The sequence below is a fragment of the Sapajus apella genome, unplaced genomic scaffold (assembly GCF_009761245.1).
Source record: "Sapajus apella isolate SASKATOON/1434 unplaced genomic scaffold, GSC_monkey_1.0 scaffold35, whole genome shotgun sequence".
Lineage (NCBI taxonomy): Eukaryota > Metazoa > Chordata > Mammalia > Primates > Cebidae > Sapajus > Sapajus apella.
In genome coordinates, this window is record NW_022436975.1 from 16,382,569 (window position 1) to 16,388,474 (window position 5,906).

General features: G+C 37.9%; 1 non-coding gene across 1 annotated transcript; it reads right to left on the reverse strand.

Moving 5' to 3' along the window:
- Positions 1-3,037: 3,037 nt before the first annotated feature.
- Positions 3,038-3,144, reverse strand: LOC116563649. The gene has a single exon (XR_004274495.1). It is a non-coding gene; the product is annotated as a U6 spliceosomal RNA (small nuclear RNA).
- Between the last annotated feature and the right edge of the window lie 2,762 nt (positions 3,145-5,906).

The window sequence follows — 5,906 nt, forward strand, 5'->3', positions numbered from 1 at the left end:
GAGGCTTAGAAAAGTAGAGACGCTTGCCTGCGATTACTTAGTTAAGAAAGGGAGGAGCTAGAACCTAAATACACATGTATTTGCCTCAAAGGCCTGCTTCCTCCATCCCTGGCTCAGGGAGGCACCAGCAGTGAAGAAGCCAACTTACCAAATCTGAGACTGGTAAACTGTATCGATGTGAATTTAGACAATCTCTTCCAACAAAAGAAAACAAAATGAATACAAAACACAGCATGAAAACATTTCTCCTGGAATCCAACACATACACACTCAAAAACCAAAATATAAAATTTTAATATAAAATTTTGAGCTACACCAAAAACCTATTAAAAAAAGAGAATAACACTTAGATTCCTCCTGCAAACAAAACAGAAATAATGGACACGAACCAGATTAATATAAACATGAAATTTTGCCCATCACTGGAATACTTGTACAACCAGTGCCCATAAGAAAATTGAGACAGAAGTATGTGAGTAACAAAGGCAGGAGGTCTATGAGTCTGCCCCACATTCAGTCACATTAAATGAGGCATACAGAAGTATATGTATGTATATGTGTGCATATGGTCTTAAATATTTTTATTTTTTTATTTTTCCATAAGTTATTGGGGTACAGCTGGTATTTGGTTACATGTGTAAGTTATTTTGTGGTGATTTTGTGAGATTTTGGTGCACCCATCACCCATGGGTACACTACACCATATTTGTAGTCTTTTATCTCTAGCCTCCCTCCCACTCTTCCCCACAAGTCACCAAAGTCCACTGTATCATTCTTATGCCTTTGCGTCCTCATAGCTTAGCTCCCACATATCAGTGAGAATATGCAATGTTTGGTTTTCCATTCTTGAGTTACTTCACTTAGAATAATAGTCTCCAATCTCATCCAAGTCACTACAAATGCTGTTATTTCATTCCTTTTTATGGCTGCATAGTATTCCATCATATATATACACCACAATTGCTTTATCCACACGTTGATTGATGGGTATTTGGGTTGGCTGCATGATTTTGCAATTGTGAATTGTGCTGCTATAAACATGTGTGTGCAAGTATATTTTTGAATAATTACTTCTTTTCCTCTGGGTAGATACCTAGCAGTGGGATTGCTGGATCAAATGATAGTTCCACTTTTAGTGCTTTAAGGCGTCTCCACACTGTTTTCCATAGCAGCTATACTAGTTTACATTTCCACCAGCAGTGTACAAGTGTTCCCTGTTCACCACATCCATGCCAACGTCTACCTTTTGTTGTTGTTGTTTTATTATGGCCATTCTTGCTGGAGTAAGGTAGTATCACACTGTGGTTTTGATTTGCATTTCTCTGATCATTAGTGATGAGCATTTTTTCATATGTTTGTTGGCCATTTGTATATCTTCTTTTGAGAATTGTCTGTTCGTGTCCTTAGGCAACTTTTTGATAGAATTGTTTGCTTTTTTTCTTACTGATTTGTTTGAGTTCGTTGTAGATTCTAGATATTAGTCCTTTGTCTGATGTATAGAATGTGAAGATTTTCTCCCAATCTGTGGCCTGTTTACTCTGCTGACTGTTCCTTTGGCCATGCAAAAGCTATTTTGTTTAAGTAGGTCAGAGCTATTTATCTTTATTTTTGTTGCATTTGCTTTTGGGTTCCTGGTCATAAAATCCTTGCCTAAGCCAATGTCTAAAAGGGTTTTTCCAATATTATATTCCATAATTTTTATAGTTTCGGGTCTGAGGTTTAAGTCCTTAATCCATCTTGAGTTGATGTTTGTATAAGGGGAGAGGTGAGTTTCATTCTCCTGCATGTGGCGAGCCAACTATCCCAGCACCTTTCCCCACTTTATATTTTTGTTTGCTTTGTTGAAGATCAGTTGGCTGTAAGTATTTGGGTTTATTTCTGGGTTCTCTATTCCATTCCATTGGTCTATGCACCTATTTTTGTACCAGTACTACACTGTTTTGGTGACTATGACCTTAAGAGTATAGTTTGAAATTAGATAGTGTGATGCCTCCAGATTTGTTCATTTTGCTTAGTCTTGCTTTTTTTTTGTTGTTGTTTGTTTCATATGAATTTTAGATTTTTTTTTCTAATTCTGTAAAGAATGATGGTGGTATATTGATGGGGATTCCATTGAATTTGTAGATTGCTTTTGGCAGTATGGTCATCTTCACAATATTGATTCTATCCATCCATGAGTATGGGATGTGTTTCCATTTTTTGGCATGTGTTTGTGTTGTCTGTGATTTTTTCAGCAGTGTTTTGTAGCTTTCCTTGCAGAAGTCTTTTGACTCCTTGGTTAGGTATATTCCTAAGTTGTTTTTTCTTTGGTTTGTTGTTGTTACTGTTTGTTTTGGTTTGTTTTGTTTTTGTAAAAGGAACTGAGTTCTTGATTTCATTCTTCTGTTGGTCACTGTTGGTGTATAGAAGAGCTACTGATTTGTGTACACTAATCTTGTATCCAGAAACTATGCTGAACTCTTTTATCAGTTTTAGGGGCTTTCTGAAGGAGTCCTTAGGGTAAAGGTAAATGATCATATCATTAGCAAACAGTGACAGTTTGACCTCCTCTTTACCAATTTAGATTCTCTTTATTTCTTTCCCTTGTCTGATTGCTCTAGCTAGGACTTCCAGTACTATGCTGAAGAGGAGTGAGAGTGAACATCTTCATCTTATTCCTCTTCTCAGAGGGAATGCTTTTAGCTTTTCGTCATTCAATATTATGGTGGCTGTGGGTTTATCATAGATGGCTTTTATTACATTAAATTATATCCCTAGTGTGCCAATTTTGCTGAGAGTTTTAATCATAAAGAGATACTGAATTTTGTCAAATGCTTTTTCTGCATATATTTAAATGATCATTTTTTTGTTGTTGTTGTTTTTTTGAGATGGAGTCTTGCTTTGTCACCTAGGCTGGAGCGCACTGCCACAATCTCGGCTCACTGCAACTCTCCCTCCCAGGTTCAAGCAATTTTCCTGTCTCAGCCTCCTGAGTAGCTGGGACTACAGGTGCCTGCTGCCAGGCCTGGCTAGTTTTTTTTTTTTTAATTTTTAATTTAAAAATATGGAATGCTTCACGAATTTGCATGTCATCCCTGCGCAGGGGCCATACTAATCTTCTCTGTATCGTTCCAATTTTAGTATATGTGCTGCCAAAGCGAGCACAAGCCTGGCTAATTTTTGCATTTTTAGTAGAGACAGGGTGTCACGTTTTGGTCAGGCTGGTCTTGAACTCCTGACTCAAGTGATCCACCCACCTCAGCCTCCCAAAGTGCTGGGGTTGCAGGTATGAGCTACTGCACCTGGCCATGATTTTTATTTTTAATTCTATTTATGTGCATCATGTTTATTGACTTGTGTATGTCAAACCATCCCTGCATCCCTGGTATGAAACCTACTTGATCATAGTGGATTATCTTTTTGATATGTTGTTGGATTCAGTTAGCTAGTATTTTGTAAGGATTTTAGTGTCTATGTTCACCAAGGATATAGGTCTGTAGTTTTCTTTTTTGGTTATGTCCTTTCCTGGTTTTGGTATTAGAGTGATGCTGGCTTTATAGAATGAATTAGGGAGGGTTCTTTCTTTCTCTGTCTTATGGAACAGTGGCAAAAGGACTGGTACAAATTCTTCTTTGAATGTCTGGTAGAATTCTCCTGTGAATCTGTCTGGGGTCCTGGACTTAATTTTGTTGGCAATTTTTAAATTACCATTTCAATCTTCCTACTTCTTATTGATCTGTTCAGGGTATCTTGTTTTTCCTGATTGAAGCTAGGAGGGTTATATTTTTCCAGGAATTTATCTATCTCTTCTAGGTTATCTAGTTTATGTCCATAGAGGTGTTCATAGTAGTCTTGAATGATCTTTTGTATTTGAGTGGTGTCAGTTGTAATACCTCCTGTTTTGTTTCTTAATGAGGTTATTTGGATTTTCTCTCTTTTCTTGGTTAATCTTGTCAGTGGTCTATCAATTTTATTTATCTTTTTAAAGAAACAGCTTTTTGTTTGATTTATCTTTTGTATTATTCTTGTTTCAGTTTCATTCTGCTCTGATCTTGGTTATTTCTTTTCTTCTTCTGGTTTTGGGTTTGGTTTATTCCTGTTTCTCAAGTTCCTTGAGGTGTGACCTTAGATTGTCTGTTTGTGCCCTTTCAGTCTTTTTGATGTAGGTGTTCAGGGCTATAAACTTTTCTCTTAGCACTGCCTTTGTTATAGCCCAGAGGTTTTGATACATTGTGTTATTATTGTTGTTCAGTTTGAATAATTTTTTAATTTCCATCTTGATTTTGTTTTTGACCCAATACTCATTTGGGAGCAGGTTATTTAATTTCCATGTATTTGAATAGTTTTGAAGGTTCCTTTTGGGGTTGATTTCCACTTTTCTTCCACTGTGGTCTGAGAGAGTACTTGATATAATTTCAATTTTCTTAAATGTATTGAGGCTCATTTTATGGCATATCATATGGCCTACCTTGGAGAAAGTTCCATGTGCTGTTGAATAGAGTGTGTATTCTGCAGTTTTGGGATGAAATGTTCTATATATATGTATCTGTTAAGTCCATTTGTTCCAAGGTATAGTTTAAATTCATTGTTTCTTTGTTGACTTTCTGTCTTGATGATCTGTCTAGTGCTGTCAGCGGAGTACTGAAGTCTCCCACTATTATTATGTTGCTCCCTATCTCATTTCTTAGGTCTATTAGTAATTGTTTTATAAATTTGAGAACTCCAGTGTTAGGTGCATATATGTTTAGGATTGTAATATTTTCCTGTTGGACAAGGCCTTTTACCATTATATAATGTCCCTCTTTGTCTCTTTTAACTGCTGTTGCTTTAAAGTTTGTTTTGCCTCAGCTAAGAATAGCTACCCTTGCTTACTTTTGGTGTCCATTTGCATGAAATGCCTTTTCCCGCCACTTTGCTTTAAGTTTATGTGCATCTTTTAGCTAGTTTATATCATCTTAAGCTAAATTTATGTTACCTTAAACAAGGTGTGTCTCCTGAAGGCAGCAGATAGTTGATTGGTGAGTTCTTATCCATTCTGCAGTTCCCAATCTTTTAAGTGGAGCATTTAGGCCATTTACATTCAATGATAGTATTAAAATGTAAGATATCTCTGCATTCACCATGCTCTTTGCTGCCTGTGTACTTTGATATTTTCGTTTTTTGTTTTTGCTTCGTAACTTGTATTTTTGTTTTATAGGCCCTGTGTGATTTATGCTTTAAAGGGGTTCTGTTTGGATATGTTCCCAGGATTTCTTTCAAGATTTAGAGCTCCTTTTAACAGTTCTTATAGTATTGGCGTGGTAATGGAGAAACCTCTCAGCATCTGCTTGTCTGAAAAAGACTGTATCTTTCCTTCATATGTGATGCTTAGTTTCACTGGATACAAAATTCTTGGCTGATAATTGTTTTGTTTGAGGAGGCTGAAGATAGGGCCCCAATACCTTCTAGCTTGTAAGGTTTCTGCTGAGAAATCTGCTATTAATCTGATAGGTTTCCCTTTCCAGAGAGTATCAGCTGGAGGAGCCAGCTGTGGGCAGGGCCCTAGAACTCCCAAAATTATATGCCCTTTTTCTTCCGCTACCAGGGTGGATAGGGAAGGACCATAAGGTGGGGGCAGGGCTAGGAGTATCTGAGCTCAGACTCTCCTTGGGCAGGTCTTGCTGGGGCTGCTGTGTGGGTTGGGGGTGAGATTCGCAGGTCACTGGAGTTGTGTACCTAGGAGGATTATGGCTGCCTCTGCTGAGTTATGTAGATTGTCAGGGAAGTGGGGGAAACCCAGCAGTCACAGGCCTCAGCCAGCTCCCACACAAGCCAAAGGGCTGGTCTCACTCCCACGATGCTCCCCCAACAACCCCCAGACTATTTCCAGGTGGAGGGTAGAGAATGGAGAGTCATACAGACTTGAGAACCTGTCCCAGACTACCCAC